This window comes from Rhyacophila brunnea, unplaced genomic scaffold, assembly GCF_057557595.1.
Source record: "Rhyacophila brunnea isolate RB1 unplaced genomic scaffold, BYU_Rbru_1.0 scaffold_13, whole genome shotgun sequence".
Classification (NCBI taxonomy): domain Eukaryota; kingdom Metazoa; phylum Arthropoda; class Insecta; order Trichoptera; family Rhyacophilidae; genus Rhyacophila; species Rhyacophila brunnea.
This window is the reverse complement of record NW_028232785.1, coordinates 28,328,241-28,346,756: the sequence shown is the minus strand read 5'-3', so window position 1 is coordinate 28,346,756 and position 18,516 is coordinate 28,328,241. Positions and strand designations below refer to the sequence as shown.

The 18,516-nt window shown below is 34.5% G+C and overlaps 1 long non-coding RNA gene across 1 annotated transcript; it reads left to right on the top strand.

Annotated features, from left to right (window-relative positions):
* The first annotated feature begins 435 nt into the window (after positions 1 to 435).
* LOC147077166 (uncharacterized) lies at positions 436 to 6,305 on the top strand. The gene is made up of 4 exons (XR_015069776.1): positions 436 to 658; positions 1,171 to 1,308; positions 3,128 to 3,265; positions 5,131 to 6,305. It is a non-coding gene; the product is annotated as an uncharacterized LOC147077166 (long non-coding RNA).
* Positions 6,306 to 18,516: the final 12,211 nt, after the last annotated feature.

Sequence of the window (18,516 nt, the reverse complement as noted above, 5' to 3'; positions counted from 1 at the left end):
CCGCACTATTGTATCAAAAATCATTTTTGACCACTAGTAACTTACATCAGCGCATAATCGTAAAATTTCAAACGATTTCAGATTTACTTACTTGGCATGCAAGACCAGTCAGAATATTTTCGTAGGTCGGTAATTTAGAAAGTGTTAACGAAAATGTGTGGAAGCTGAGAGAACACTATCCCGAAAGACATAAAAAAAGCCGTTGACTTTAATTTAAAATTGATTTTATTTATTTCGCCAGTGAGCATTTTTGGTCGGAGGTTTTCCATAAAAAATGCCCTCGGAATTTCGCTTCTCTTATTTTGTGCGAGAAACAAAAATAAACTCATTTGTACATTTTCGACAAAGATGGAAACGGGCACTATAAAAATAATTACCGAAATAATATAATTTCTTGGACCGCTTAATAAATTTCGGTGAGAAAAAGATGGCAGCACTGCGCGAAAGTATCTATGGTTTGGAAAACGTTGATACGAAGTTGTATGTCGTATGTACCCTCGCAATCATGGATGTAAAGCGAGAATATTGTTATGGAGACCAGTATAATGCAGAGGTTAAACTTTGGATTGATGGACCGATGATTGAGCATCCAAATAATCCTGACGCCAGCACTTATGTAAAGCAAGAGAATGGAGACGATCCCATTTGCAATTTCGAGGTTAGTTTTTTTTTACTATTAATAACAATTAGCTTTATACCCCGTTTACACGTACATTGATTTACTGCTGACAGTAAGTATTATCGCGGCCATAAAAAGAGAATGCTCATGTAAACATGTATTATCGTGCAAGATGCAAGATTCCTTGCATGAATAAATTTCTTTTGACGTGAGTCTTGAGTATTGAGTCTTCAACGTGACAGTTGGGATTTGATCTATATATTTGCCTGCGCAGTAGAGCGACAGTGGCAAACCTGCAGGAAATAAAACAAAATACACCGCGCAGTCTCATTTTGAGGTTAACCGATTATGGCGACATGTCAAAAAGTAGCATAAAATGACAACATCGCGTCTCGCTTAGGGCCGTTTGTGTCGGTGTTCGGTGTCGCGCTCGTATATAGTAAGCAGGCTTTTGTATTCGAATAAAGGGGCTTTTGTATTATGTTTATGAACGCCCCAAAGATAAACAGTACTTATTGACAACATGTTATTTAAAACGTTGTTTATTTCAGTTCGCTGCGACGGGTGTCAGTGGTATTAAAGCTGAGACTGACATAAAGCGCGAATTCACTGAAGATAAAATGCCACCATTTTCTGATGAAGAGCCTCAACCCGGATGTTCGTATTCAGATTACACACCAGGACATAGGGTACATTCAATTTTATAATTATTGTAACATTTGCTTCTTTATTTGCCGATTTTTATCGAAGGTTGACGTTTAATATTTCAATAAATCTCCGTACTATTCCTAGCCAGTCGTATTGGCTTTGATTATATCAGTGGCAAAAGGTGGAGGCAGGCAGTTAAGATCCGCCATAAATAGTGGACATTAAACTTTGTTAGTAATAGGTACGTATTATTTGTTTTCATTAAACTAAAACTACGATTTACAGGTGGTGTTGGTTAGTTTTAGAAAATCAATCAAACTCTGCCTAAACCAAACCATAATAGTTTTGGTGGGCAATACAACAAAATTGTACACACTTTTTCAATCATATTTATTTGTTTTCGTTGGATTAAGAATACATATTAGAATACATATAAAAATATTATTGTCCATATAAAATATTCAAAGTTATGTATGATTTAATTGGATGATTATAAATATTTATATATGTTTAAGTATGTTTAAGTATGCACTGTTAACTATCATGGCTTGGTTTCGCAGGGTTTAATTGAATTTTAAAAACTAAACAACACCTCTATAAATTGTAGTCTTATTTCAATGAAAAAACATACGTTTGTCTTTAAAAGTTTAGTGTGCTTATTTATGGCGGATCGTAACAGCCTACCTCCACCCTTCAACACTGTAATTGTCATCTTATACCTATGATATTATTAGTAATTTACACTATCATCTTCATGTCTTGTATATATATACACGAAGAACTAGTGTGACTGGCTTTAAAATCACAAATATTATGCAACGAAAAATGTACTTCTCATTGATTTAGTAAAGATTCAGCAATAATATTAATCAGTAGGTCTATTCTATACACATAGCTGCTATCGACGGTAGTTTATCATATTTATGTATTGAGTAATACAATTGTTAGAATAAATTAGCCGTCTTTTATCTCCCTCTAAAAATTAACACAGCCATGAGGGGGGTTGTTAAAACACAGCACTTTTTGACAGTTTATACGGTTAACTTATTGTAACATAATTACCCACATCAATGCATAAATATGATGAACTACCTTCGATAGCAGCCGATAGCCGTTTTGTGTATTGAATAGACCCACTGAAAACACAATTTTTTATGTTTTGTGATAGCAGTAAAATAGATACCTACTTACTAATATTTTCTTGAGTTAATCTAAGATCTTAAAGCTTTCCTAATCGAAGCCCGTGAAAGATAATTGGACCAACGTAATAAATCACTTTTGGTAAACTGCCCCTAATACCTCGTTTACACGTGCATGGGTTTACTGCTGACAATGCCCACTTATTATCTTGGGGGTAACAAGCAAATGGACATTATCTATCGTGCGAATTAAGATTGTATGCATGTATCAAAAAAATTCAGATGTTTCTGATTTTTCGCGCAATAATTGGTAGGTGCCGATACCGATGCGCATGTGAAATGGAACGATAGTGGCGAACCTGCCGGAAGAAATACGAACTACACAGCATAGTATTTTGACGTCTACCGATCATATACGAACTTGTCCGAACCTGTCTGAATCTGTCAAAGATCACCAATACGATGTCAACATCGCGTCTTTTTTCGTTTTATAAAAATAGGTGCGTTTGATTTTTTTGTTATATGGCCATTCTAGCTCAAACGGTAAAATTATTTTTTCCGCGAGACGGAACGACAATGCTGCCTGATTATTTTTAGTGTGCACTATTTATGTCGGATCTCAACAGCCTACTTCCACCTAAATAATAACATTTTAATTTGTTATATTAATAATATGTAAATATTGACAACATATTATAATATGAAACGTTGTTTATTTCAGTTCGCTGCGACGGGTGTCACTGGTATCAAAGCTGAGACTGACATAAAGCGCGAATTCACTGAAGATAAAATCCTACCATTTTCTGATGAAAAGCCTCAACCCGGATGTTCGCATTCAGATTACATACCAAGACATGGGGTACATTCAATTTTATATTGTAACATTTGCTTCTCTATTCGCCGATTTTTATCAAGGGTTCAATAAATCTCCGTATATTCCTAGCCAGTCGTATTGAAAAAAGTAATTGAAGTAATCAATAGGTACCTACCTACTTTGATTTAAAATACAAAACATTGCCGATTGCCTATGGTAACTCAATTTGGAAAGCGCTTCAGAGAGTATTGTAAGAGCCATTAGTTAAAGTCTTAACTTATTAATTATTATTTTAGGTAGGTTTATTAATACTGGATAATTATTGAGTTCTGAAGAAAATACTCATTAAAGACACATTAGCTTATTGTATTGCTGCAGGTATTTATTAAATTATTAGGAGAACACAAATTATGACTTGAGTAGTAGAAGTGGTGAGTATAAATATTAATATATCGATGACCCATTCAATTTTTTTCATCACTTTTAAATATTCCGTCAAATTAAAAACAGTAATTGCTCGTGCTTGTCTTTGCAAAGGATTTTTGTCCTACCCGATAGAGATGAGGTTTTCATTGTAGAGTGTGAATATACTATTGTATCGTGTAAAACAGACTTTTCACACTAGGACACAGCGTTTATACACCTACTATAATATTATGCGCACGAAAGTAAATGTCCTTCTGCGCAGGTCCATTTTTAAGTTGTTTAGCTATAATACGACTTGTTGTTTTGCTCAGATCATTATTTAAATATCAGATGTGCTCAACGGGTAAACTTTAATTATTCGAAAAATATGTATGCTATAACATTTTATATTATGTAAAAATTATATAAACCGAGACATTCCTTCTCGAGAGTGTCGCTCTTTGGATAACTGCCCTCCCTAAGCGACGCTTAGTATGCGTGCCCTCACGAATTCAGAAGTATGATATATTAAAATATTGTTTAAACTGTTGATCGAAGTCGCTTGATGAAATTTAAATATAATTTCGTTCCCACACTTTCAGTTATAAATCTACGTCCCCAACATAGTCTGTAACACTGCATACAACACTTAATAATCGTAGCAAAGATAACATCGCTCTTTCTTTTTTTTCTTTCCACCATTTCCGATCCTGATCGATTTCTGATTTTTTTTTACGAAAAATGGATGTCAGTCACTTGCCAACATATTACGTCCATTCTCTGACTCATACCTGGTACCCACGACGCAATGCGCCAACGCTTAAGCCGCTCGGCCATCATGGGTGTTCTAGTTCTTCAAGATGGTTCTAGTATAATATATTAAATATTTTTTTACTGTTACTCGAGGTTACTTGAAACTTTTTGAATATAAATTCTCTCAATTTGAATATTGTTTGTGACATTGGTTTCGCCTTTCGGCATCTTCCTACACTATGAACACTCTCCAATAACACACTGACACAGAAATTACTAGTTACTACACGAAGCTTACAATGTTTTTTGTTGAACAGGGTGCAAAATTGCCTCATAGTATGTACGTTATTCTGGTGATCTAAAATTATTTTATCAAGAAATATTATAAATAAACACAGTAAAGTGAAACTATCTTATTCACATCAATCTAAAATTTTGCATTCGAAACTCTAATAGATTTATACATATTACCAAGAGTAGTACCACAATTGTGTCATAGTGTTTGTGCATTTGCTTTTCGATGTTACATATGGGTAAATTTTTTAAAAACTATTTATGTATCATTCTGTAACATTATTTGTATTTAATATCTATGTTGGTACTATTACCATTTCTAATTTCATTTTCACTCTCCCTACACTTATAATATCAGAAGATGCTGAAAAGCATAAGCTTCGAAATTTTTATTTAAATGGAACAGTTTAAAATCTTAATTAGAATAATATTGAATTTGATTATTTTTGTTTTTATAGGTTTCTACTAAAGGCTTTTTCACAAAGCATCATGATATAGACAGCTGTCAACAATCCTCACTTGATGGAATCAAAGATAGAGTGATACAGTATTCAAAAGTGACAATAGATGAACAAAATATTAAAAGAGAAATGTCAGAACGATCGACTCCGAAGGAACTTCGACTTATTTTGAGAAGAGTAGTACATTTCTCACGTAATTTGATTTGCAGCTTTTGTAACGCAGTTTTTGGATGTGGAAGTGCTCTAAAAATTCACAAAGTAATTCACACGAACTTGATTGCTGATCAATATCAAGAAAATATATTCTCGCAACTAAATCATCTCAAAACACATAGAATGACACATTCTGGTGAAAAATCTCATAAATGCAAAAAATGCCCTTATAGATGCTCGCGACTTGGTAATCTTAAAATCCATGAAATGACACACACAGATGAAAAACCTCTTAAATGCAAGGTATGCCCATATAGATGCTCGCGACGTATTAGTCTTAAAAACCATGAAATGACACACGTAGGTGAAAAACCTCATAAATGCAAGGTATGCCCATTTATATGCTCGCGACCTGGTAATCTAAAAAACCATGAAATGACACACACAGGTGAAAAGCCTCATAAATGCAAGGTATGCCCATATCAATCCTTGACACTTACTAATCTTAAAAACCATGAAATGACACATACAGGTAAAAAACCACATAAATGCAAGGTATGCCCATATAGATGCTCGCGACTAAGTAGTCTTAAAATCCATGAAATGACACACACAGGTGAAAAACCTCATAAATGCAAGGTATGCCCCTATAGATGCTCGCAACTAAGTAGTCTTAAAAAACATGACATGACACACACAGGTGAAAAACCTCATAAATGCAAGGTATGCCCGTATAGATGCTCGCAGCTTGGTAGTCTTAGAATCCATGAAATGACACACACAGGTGAAAAGCCTTACGAATGCAAGGTATGCCCATATAGATGCTCGCAACTAAGTAGTCTTAAAAAACATGAAATGACACACACAGATGAAAAACCTCATAAATGCAAGGTATGCCCATATAGATGCTCGCGACTTAGTACTCTTAAAATCCATGAAATGACACACAAGTGAAAAACCTCAGAAATGCAAGGTTTGCTAATATCAATCCTCGACATTTAACAATCTTAAAAACCATGAAAAAACAAACAAAGGTGAAAAATCTTATAAATGTACATATAGATGTTTGCAACTGAGTGATCTTAAAAGACATAAAATAACACACATAAAAAACTTCATAAATGCAATGTTTGCCCTTGTAGATGCTCGCAATTTAGTCATCTTATAATTCATAAAATGACACACACAGGAGAAAGACCTCATACATGCAATGTATTCCCATATAGATGCTCGCAACATAGTAATCTATTAAAACCATAAAATTACACTGGTGAAAAATGCCATAAACGCTAGGTGTACTCATATAGATGCTCGCGACTTGGTAGTCTTGAAGAAACATTGTAAAATACACACAAAACCTCATAAATGCAAGGTATGTTTATTTAGATGCACGCAACTCAGTTATCTTAAAAAACACAAAATAACACACACAGGTGAAAAACCTCTTAAATGCAAGGTATGCCTTTATAGATGCTCGACACTTGGTAATCTTAAAAGACATGAAATGACACGCGCAGATGAAAAACCTCATAAATGCAAGGTACCTATGCCCATATGGATGCTCGCAACTTAGTAGTCTTCAAAAACATAAATGATACACAGGTGCATAACCTCATAAATGCAAGGTATGCTCATATAGATGCTCGCAACTGAGTTATCTTAAAAGACATGAAGTGACACATACTGGTAAATAATCCTTTTAATTCACTGTATGGTTATATATATGTTTGCAGAGTGGTACTTTTAAAACACATACAATGAAGACGTATACTGGTGAAGTCCTTTTAACTGCAAGATATGCTCATGTAGTTATTTTGGAAGATGAGTAGATTTTTATTTGCTGCATATGTAGTGCAGTATTTGGATGCGGAAATGCTCGAAAAAGCTTCAAAATGATTCACACGTGCTTTTTTGCTTATCAATGTCAGGGCAATGTTTTCTCGCGTAAATCCAATAAAAGGACATATCGGTTGAACACCTTATAAATTTCATGTAACTATGCTTTTATAGTTGCTCGCGTCTTTCTCAGTTTAGAGTAGGTGAAATGACATATTGTGGTTTAAAAAAACCTTGATAATAATATAAGTATTTTTATAAATAATATAAATAAATGCACTTTATATCCATTTGCATATCATGGCGTAATTGTCTTATAAGACATCTAATGAGACCTTCTAGTGAATATTTTTTTTAATGCAATATTTTTCTTGACCATGTCCGATCCTATTAAGATCATGTTGGCCTCCACAGAGTGGAGGCTGCATTAACAGATTTAATTTTTATGAGATATGATGTCAGCCAGGATTCGATCCTGGGACCCACGACCCTATAGGTCGAGTCTTATGTCGCTGCCATCGTATATTATATTATATTCATAATATGCACGTTCGGGACGTCCTTTGCTTTAATAAATGATAAGATTCATACTGTGTGTACCCTTATAAATGTAAGATAGATATATTCATATTATCCTCTCTTGTCTAGCGATCCTGGGGGTTGTGGATATTAAGGGTATTTGTACAAAATTGTTGTTTTGTCAGACGCCACCTTGAACGACTACCTTTTTATTGCCATCTGATCTTGCCGCCTTTGGATGAAGTTGCCGCTGACTATTTATTGATAATAAAATAAACGTTGTTTTTCTTGCTGTGACATTGTACGTTGTATTGGAATTTCCTACCGGAATAAATTAAAACTACGTCTTGTTTCCTGCCAAAACCATCGAACATCTGGAGAATAGAAACATGAATGTTTATATACACCTGAATTGTTATTTTAAAATTATTATTTGTACCCAGTTTAAAATGAACCAACACCAATTTATCGGTTCATTAATTCATTATTTATCATCATTCATCATTAATTCATCAATTACCCACTTAAAAAAATATGCTGACACGTAAACTATGATTATTATAGTTTTATGTTATTCCTAAATATATTTTTATTTTTGATGTGCTCATATGATAGAATATAATTTGGTATACTTACTGATTATTGTTGTTTGCTACGTACTTCACCCAGTCATTGATTACCCAGTGTTGGGGCATAGTGCAAGAACAAGGTCGTACGACCTACCTAGGTATATCGCCACGTTTTGCGACATGTGAAACAAGCAGCGCCGAGATCTCTTTTGTAGCATCGCTGCGAGTAAGTGATGGTCGTCCATGGTGACGGAACTCATGGGGTATTATAGCGACGGGTTTGTTTCTGATGTTTTTATGTACCTATCTTTAATATTAAAAAAAAACAATGTAAATGTAGTTGGCAGCCCTGTTATATTATGAAGTTTGAATAATAAAATAGGTTAAACTACATAATATTATTCTTTTATTATAATCCACTGTAAAATAACATAATCTCATAACACTTTATTACTAAAAATTTGATTATAATATTATTATTTTTAACTATCTTCACAAACCAGTGTGGATTTCACCTGCCCCACAAACGGGTTTCTTAGCATTACTTTTTACGAGAAATGGATGTTTACCACTTGCTCAGCCCATTTGGTCTATGCTCTGGATTTAAACAGACATGAAAAACAATATGTGAATTTTACCAGACCCCGGATTTGAACCCGAGACCCTCGACTTACCAAGCGGATACATTACTACTCGGCCAACGCGGCCGTTATCTAACCTGTCTCCCAAAAAGGTTGAGTCATTCGGTTTTCGTACTTTCGAGCGAGACGTTGGCCGTGTCCGGCGCCGACGTCTCCGCCAATTTAATTTATTATTTTTTTTTAAATATTCTTGTTAAATGTACATATACGCTGTAACTTGCTGTTATCAATGTATTCTAGTCTAATAAAATACGCCGTTATTCTTGAAATCCTCGTTGTCACTAAACAAGCATGTCCCCGAAAGAAGAAGAAGACAAAATCTACCTCATGTACCACACTATCAAAGGTCCGGGAGGGGTACCAGATCCTACCACAGACCCTCCCTCATCCTTCGGATATGACACTACCTATCTGATAAAAGGGGTTGTATACATAACTAACAAAATAATATATACCACTAAATCTAATAATTGAAATGCCATCTCTACTTCAATGGTCAATATTGCTAGACCACAGTTTCAGATATGATTATCCTCGATTTGCCGCAGTATTGAATCAAATATGATTTTTGACACCTAGTAACTTGCATTAGCGCATATAGAATCGTAAAATTTCAAACGATTTCAGATTTACTTACATGGCATAAAAGTCCTGTCAGAATATTTTCGTTGGTATGTAATTTAGAAAGTTTTATAGAAAATGTGTGCAAGCCGAGATAATACTATTCGGAAAGAAATAAAAAAACCTTAACTTTATTTTAAAATGGATTTTATTGAATTCGCCATTGAGCATTTTTGGTCGGAAGTGATCCTTAAATGCCCTCGGAATATCGCAAAAGCGGTTTTTTTTGTACGAGACACAAAACAACACACAAAAATAAACTCATTTGTACTCGTACATTTTTTAAAAAGATGGAAACGCGCACTATAATAATAATTGCCAAAATACTATAATTTCTTGGATGGGCTAAATAAATTTCGGTGAGAAAAAGATGGCAACACTGCGCGAAAATATCTATGATTTGGACAACGTTGGTACGAAAGTGTATGTCGTATGTACTCTCGCAAACATGGATATAGAGCGAGAATATTGTGATGCAGACCAGTATAATGCAGAGGATAAACCTTGGATTGATGCACCGATGATTAAACATACAAATAATCCTGACGCCAGCACTTATGTAAACCAAGAGAATAGAGACGATCCCATTTGCATTTTCGAGGTTAGTTTTTTTTACTATTAATAACAATTAGCTATATACCTCGTTTACACGTACATTGATTTTCTCCTGACAGTACGTATTATCGCGGCCTTAAAAAGAAAATGCTCATGTAAACATGTATTATCGTTCAAGATGCAAGATTCCTTGCATGAATAAAGTTCGCTTCTGAATTTTCACGCGACAGTTGGGATTTGTTTTAAATCTTCGCCTGCACAGTAGAGCGACAGTGGCAAACCTGCAGGAAATAAAACAAACTACACCGCGAAGTCTCATTTTGAGGGCGACATGTCAAAAAGTAGCATAAAATGACAACATCGCGTCTCGCTTAGGGCCGTTTGTGTCGGTGTTCAGTATCGCGGTCGTATATAGTAAGGAGGCTTTTGTATTCGAATAAATGGGCTTTTGTATTATGTTTATGAACGCCCCGAGAGATAAACAGTACTTATAGACAACATGTTATATAAAACGTTGTTTATTTCAGTTCGCTGCGACGGATGTCACTGGTATCAAGGCTGAGACTGACATAAAGCGCGAATACACTGACGATAAAATGCCACCATTTTCTGATGAAGATCCTCAACCCGGATGTTTGCATTCAGATTACACTCCGAGACATGAGGTACATTCAATTTTATATTTATTGTAACATTTGCTTCTCTATTTGCAAAATTTTTATCGAAGGTAGACGTTTAAAATTTCAATAAATCTCCATAATATTCCTAGCCAGTCGTATTGGCTATGATTATATCAGTGGCAAAAGGTGGAGGCAGGCAGTTAAGATCCGCCATAAATAGTGGACATTAAACTTTGTTAGTCATAGGTACGTATTATTTGTTTTAATTAAACTAAAACTACGATTTACAGGTGGTTTTGGTTAGTTTTTGAAAATCAATCAAACTCTGCTTAAACCAAACCATAATAGTTGTGGTGAGTAATACAACAAAATTGTACACACTTTTTCAATCATACTTATTTGTTTTCGTTGGATTAAGAATACATATAAAATATTATTGTCCCTATAAAATATTCAAAGTTATGTATGATTTAATTGGATGATTTTAAATATATATATATGTTTAAGTATGTACTGTTAACTATCATGGCTTGGTTTCGCAAGGTTTAATTGAATTTTAAAAATTAAGCAACACCCTCTATAAATTGTAGTCTTATTTCAATGAAAAAACATACGTTTGTCTTTCAAAGTTTAGTGTGCTTATTTATGGCGGATCGTAACAGCCTACCTCCACCCTTTGACACTGTAATTGTTATCTTTTACCTATGATAATATTAGTAATTTACACTATCATCTTCATTCCTTGTATATACACGAAGAACTAGTGTGGCTGTGTATATATATTGAACATTAAGTGACGTCCCTTGAAACAGTGCCGCTTTTGATATACAGAGCAAAAACAACCCCATAATATTCTAGATATTGCCGCCGATAAGTGATTATTTTTTTTAATGGTTTAAAATCACAAATATTATGCAACGAAAAATGTACTTTTCATTGATTTAGTAAACATTCATTAATAATATTAATCAGTAGGTCTATTCTATACACAAGGCTGCTATCAACGGTAGTTTATCATATTTATGTGTTGAGTAATACAATTGTTGGAATAGATTAGCCGTCTTTTATTTCCCTCTAAAAGTTAACACAGCCATGAGGGAGGCTGTTAAAACACGGCACTTTTTGACAGTTTATACGGTTTACTTATTGTAACAAAATTACTCGTATCAATACATAAATAAGATGAACTACCTTCGATAGCAGCCGATAGCCGTTTTGTGTATCTAAGATCTTGAAGCTTTCCTAAACAAAGCCCGTAAAAGATTATTTATTGGACCAACGTAATAAATCACTTTTGCTAAACTGACCCTAATACTTCGTTTACACGTGCATGGATTTACTGCTGACAGTACCCATGTATTATTACGGGGGTAACAAGATAAAGCACGCGTAAACACGTATTATCTATCGTGCAAATTGTAAGATTGTATGTATGTATCAAAAAAAATCGGAAGCTTCTGATTTTTCACGCAATAATTGGTAGGTACTTGCATGCCGATGCGCATGTGAAATGGAACGATAGTGGCGACCCTGCCGGAAGAAATACGAACTACACAGCATAGAATATTTTGACGTCTACCGATAATCTACGAACTTGTCCGAACCTGTCTGAATCTGTCAAAGATCACCAATACGATGTCAACATTGCTTCTTTTTTCGTTTTATAAAAATAGGTGTGTTTGATTTTTTGTTATATGGCCATTCTAGCTCAAACGGTAAAATTATTTTTTCCGCGAGACGGACCAACAATGCTGCCTGATAATTTTTTGTGTGCACTATTTATGTCGGATCTCAACAGCCCACTTCCACCTAAATAATAACATTTTAATTTGTTATATTAATAATATGTAAATATTGACAACATGTTATATGAAACGTTGTTTATTTCAGTTCGCTGCGACGGGAGTCACTGGTATCAAGGCTGACACTGACATAAAACGCGAATTCACTGAAGATAAAATGCTACCATTTTCTGATGAAGATCCTCAACCCGGATGTTCGCATTCAGATTACACACCAGGACTTAGTGTAGGTACATTCAATTTTATATATTGTAACATTTTCTTCTCTATTCGCCGATTTTTCTCGAAGGTTGACGTTTAAAATTTCAATAAATCTCCGTACTATTCCTAGCCAGTCGTATTGAAAAAAGTAATTGAAGTAATCAATAGGTACCTACCTACTTTGATTTAAAATACAAAACATTGCCGATTGCCTATGGTGACTCAATTTGGAAAGCGCTTCAGAGAGTATTGCAAGAGCCATTAGTTAAAGTCTTAACATATTGATTACTATGATAGGTAGGTTAATTAATACTGGGTAATTATTGAGTTTTGAAGAAAACACTCATTAAAGCCACATTAACTGATTTGATTGCTGCAGGTATGGATTTATTAAATTATTAGGAGAACACAAATTATGACTTGAGTAGTATTAGTGATTAGTATAAATATTAATATATCGATGACCCATTCAATTTTTTTTTATAATTTTCAAATAATGTCTATCGGTTTTTTAAGTAAAGCTGTTAGAAAACGGAAACTGTGAAAAACATTTTCCATATAAATATATGTATCTACCTATCATAAAATTGTAATTTTTTTTCATCACTTTTAAATATTCCGTCACATTAAAAACAGTTATTTCTCGTTCTTGTCTTTGCAAAGGATTTTTGTCATACCACAATAGAGATGAGGTTTTCATTGTAGACTGTGAATATACTATTGTATCGTGTAAAACAGACTTTTCACACTAGGACACAGCGTTTATACACCTTCTATAATATTATGCGCACGAAAGTAAGTGTCCTACTGCGCAGATCCATTTTTAAATTGTTTAGCTATAATACGACTTGCTGTTTTTCTCAGATCATTATTTAAATATCAGATGTGCTCAACGGGTAAACTTTAATTATTCGAAAAATATGTATGCTATAACATTTTATATTATGTAAAAATTATATAAACCGAGACATTCCTTCTCGAGAGTGTCGCTCTTTGGATAACTGCCATCTCTAATTTACGCTTAGTATGCGTGCCCTCACGAATTCAGAAGTATGATATATTAAAATATTGTTGATCGAAGTCGCTTGATGAAATTTGAATATAATTTCGTTCCCACACTTTCAGCTATAAATCTACGTCCCCAATATAGTCTGTAACACTGCACACAACACTTAATAATCGTAGCAAAGATAACATGGCTCTTTCTTTTTTTCTTTCCACCATGTCCGATCCTGATTGATTTCTGATTTTTTTTTAACGAAAAATGGATGTCAGTCACTTGTTAAACATATTAGGTCCATTCTCTGACTCATTCCTGGTACCCACGACGCAATACGCCAACGCTTAAACCGCGCGGCCATCGTGGGTGTTCTAGTTCTTCAAGATGGTTCTAGTATAATATATTAAATAATTTTTTACTGTTACTCGAGGTTACTTGAAACTTTTTGAATATAAATTCTCTCAATTTGAATATTGTTTGTGACATTGGTTTCGCCTTTCGGCATCTTCCTACACTATGAACACTCTCCAATAACACACTGACACAGAAATTACTAGTTACTACACGAAGCTTACAATGTTTTTTGTTGAACAGGGTGCAAAATTGCCTCATAGTATGTACGCTATTCTGTATAAATAAACACAGTAAAGTGAAACTATCTTATTCACATTAATCTAAAATTTTGCATTCGAAACTATAATAGATTTATACATATTACCAAAAGTAGTACCACAATCGTGTCATAGTGTTTGTGTATTTGCTTTTCGATGTTACATATAGGTACATTTAAAAAATCTATTTATGTATCATTCCGTAACATTATTTGTATTTAATATCTATGTTGGTACTATTACCATTTATAATTTCCTTTTCACTCTCCCAACATTTATAATGTCAGAAGATGCTGAAAGGCATAAGCTTCGAAATTTTTATTTAAATGGAACAGTTTAAAATCTAAATTAGAATAATATTGAATTTGATTTGACAGGTTTCTACTAAAGGCTTTTTCACAAAGCATCACGATATAGACAGGTGTCAACAATCCTCACCTGATGGAATCAAAGATAGAGTGATACAGTATTCAAAAGTGACAATAGATGAACAAAATATTAAAAGAGAAATCTCAGAACGATCGACTCCGAAGGAACTTCGACTTATTTTGAGAAGAGTAGTACATTTCTCACGTAATTTGATTTGCAGCTTTTGTAACGCAGTTTTTGGATGTGGCAGTGCTCTAAAAAGTCACAAAGTAATTCACACGAACTTGATTGCTGATCAATATCAAGAAAATATATTCTCGCAACTAAATCATCTCAAAACACATAGAATGACACATTCTGGTGAAAAATCTTATAAATGCAAAAAATGCCCTTATAGATGCTCGCGACTTGGTAATCTTAAAATCCATGAAATGACACACACAGGTGAAAAGCCTCATAAATGCAAGGTATGCCCATATCAATCCTTGACACTTACTCATCTTAAAAACCATGAAATGACACATACAGGTAAAAAACCTCATAAATGCAAGGTATGCCCATATAGATGCTCGCGACTAAGTAGTCTTAAAATCCATGAAATGACACACACAGGTGAAAAACCTCATAAATGCAAGGTATGCCCGTATAGATGCTCGCAACTAAGTAGTCTCAAAAAACATGACATGACACACACAGGTGAAAAACCTCATAAATGCAAGGTATGCCCGTATAGATGCTCGCGGCTTGGTTGTCTTAGAATCCATGAAATGACACACACAGGTGAAAAGCCTTACGAATGCAAGGTATGCCCATATAGATGCTCGCAACTAAGTCATCTTAAAAAACATGAAATGACACACACAGGTGAAAAACCTCATAAATGCAAGGAATGCCCATATAGATGCTCGCGACTTAGTAGTCTTAAAATCCATGAAATGACACACAAGTGAAAAACCTCATAAATGCAAGGTTTGCTAATATTAATCCTCGACATTTAACAATCTTAAAAATCATGAAACGACAAACAAAGGTGAAAAATCTTATTAATGTACATATAGATGTTTGCAACTGAGTGATCTTAAAAGACATAAAATAACACACATAAAAAACTTCATAAATGCAATGTTTGCCCTTGTAGATGCTCGCAATTTAGTCATCTTATAATTCATAAAATGACACACACAGGAGAAAGACCTCTTACATCAATGTACGAGGGTGGGTCAATAAGTCCTTAGAAAAGCCGACAGGTGGCGCGACTAGTACTGTAAGCGGTTTGTTTTCATGCAGCGGCACTACCGATTCAGTATGCTGCGAAGTTTCAATCAGATTGGTCGGGTTGTTGTGTGTTTCTCGTACATTTAAAAAAAAAATTGCTTGTGGAAAATGGAAAAATGGAAAATGGAGAAAATTGAGTTTAGAGCTGTTATTAAACATTTTAATATAAAAGGGTTAACAGCAAAGGAAATAAAAAATGAGTTGGATTTAGTTCACGGCATATCTGCTCCTTCACTTGCAACTATTTATAACTGGTTAAATGAATTTAAACGTGGTCGTACATCAACAAAGGATGAACCACGCTCAGGACGTCTTGTAGAGGTGACTACACCAGAAATGATCAATAAAATCCACGATATGGTGTTAAGTGACCGAAGATTAAAGTTGAGTGAGATAATTGAGGTTACATGGATCTCAAAAGGTAGCGTCATTTCTATTTTACATGACAAATTGGGCATGAAAAAAATTTCTGCAAGATGGGTGCCGCGTTTGCTCACAGTCGACAATAAACGCAATAGGGTGGTGGCCTCTAAAGCCCTGTTGTCGCTCATGCAACGCAATCCGGATGAATTTTTTCGTCGCTTTGTGACTGTAGATGAAACATGGATACACCACTATACTCCCGAGACGAAAAAACAGTCAAAGCAGTGGATTGCGAAGGCAAACCATGTCCAAAGAAGGTGAAAACCGTAAAATCAGCTGGTAAGGTTATGGCTACTGTATTTTGGGATGCACGTGAAATTATTTTCGTTGACTATTTGGAAAAAGGAAAAACAATAACAGGGGATTATTATGCATCTTTATTGGACCAGCTAAAAAACAAAATTGAAGAAAAACGGCCTCATTTAAACAGGAAAAAAATCCTCTTTCATCAGGACAATGCCCGTGTTCACACATGTTTACGATCAATGGCTAAAATTGAAGAATTGAATTTCGAATTGGTCGACCACCCACCGTATTCGCCAGATTTAGCCCCCAGTGACTTTTTCCTTTTCCCAAACTTAAAAAAATGGCTAAGTGGACAACGTTTTTTTTCAAATGAAGAAGTCATCGATCGGACAAATGCTTATTTTGAGGACCTTCCGAAAACTTATTTTTCTGACGGTTTAAAAAAAATTGAGAAACGTCTAACCAAGTGTATTGAGCTCCAAAGAGATTATGTTGAGAAATAAAAAAAAAATACAAAAATAAAAACTGTTTTAATGCTTTTTTCTAAGGAATTATTGACCCACCCTCGTATTCTCATATAGATGCTCGCAACTTAGTAATCTCTTAAAACCATAAAATTACACTGGTGAAAAATGCCATAAACGCTAGGTGTACTCATATAGATGCTCGCGACTTGGTAGTCTTGAAGAAACATTGTAAAATACACACAAAACCTCATAAATTCAAGGTATTTTTGATGCACGAAACTTAGTTATCTTAAAAAACACGAAATAACACACACAGGTGAAAAACCTCTTAAATGCAAGGTATGCCCTTATAGATGCTCGACACTTGGTAATCTTAAAAGACATGAAATGACACGCGCAGATGAAAAACCTCATAAATACAAGGTACCTATGCCCATATGGATGCTCGCAACTTAGTAGTCTTCAAAAACATAAATGATACACAGGTGCATAACCTCATAAATGCAAGGTATGCTCATATAGATGCTCGCAACTGAGTTATCTTAAAAGACATGAAGTGACACATACTGGTAAATAATCCTTTTAATTCACTGTATGGTTATATATATGTTTGCAGAGTGGTACTTTAAAAACACATACAATGAAGACGTATACTAGTGAAGTCCTTTTAGCTGCAAGATATGCTCATGTAGTTATTAGGGAAGATGGGTATATTTCTTACGTTTTTTGATTTGCAGCATTTTTAGTGCAGTTTTGGGCTGCGGAAATGCTCAAAAAAGCTTCAAAAAGACTCACACTGGCGTTATTGCTTATCAATGTCACGACAATGTTTTCTCGAGTAAAGCCAATAAAAGAACACTTACCGGCTAGAAACCTTTTAAATGTAATGTATGCTTTTATAGTTGCATGCATCTTTCTCAGTTTAGAGTACGTGAAATGACACATTCTGGTATAAATCATTCTAAATGCAATGTTTGTTCATATCGATGCTAAAAACTTTGTTTAAATGTACTCACGTTATTTTCTTAAAAGACATCTAATGAGACCGTTTAGTCAATATTTTTTAAAATGCAATATTTTTCTCGACCATGTCAGATCCTATTAATAACATGCGGCCCTCTTCAGAGTGGAAATTGTATTAACAGATTTAGTTTTTACGAGATATGATGTCAGCCAGGATTCGAACCTGGGACCCACGACCCTATAGGTCGACGCCTATGTAGCGGCCATCTTATAAGATATATATATTCATAATATGGATATTCTATGCTTAAATAAATGACAAGATTTATACTGTGAATACCCTTATAAATGTAGATTAGGAATGCTTATGTGCTATCTTAATGTCTAGCGACCCTGGGGTAGTGCATATTGTATAATAAGAGCATTTTTGCATGAAATCATTGTTTTGTTGGACGGAGCCTCGAACGACTGCCTAACTGTATATTGCCATCTGATTTTAACTTACTGATTTT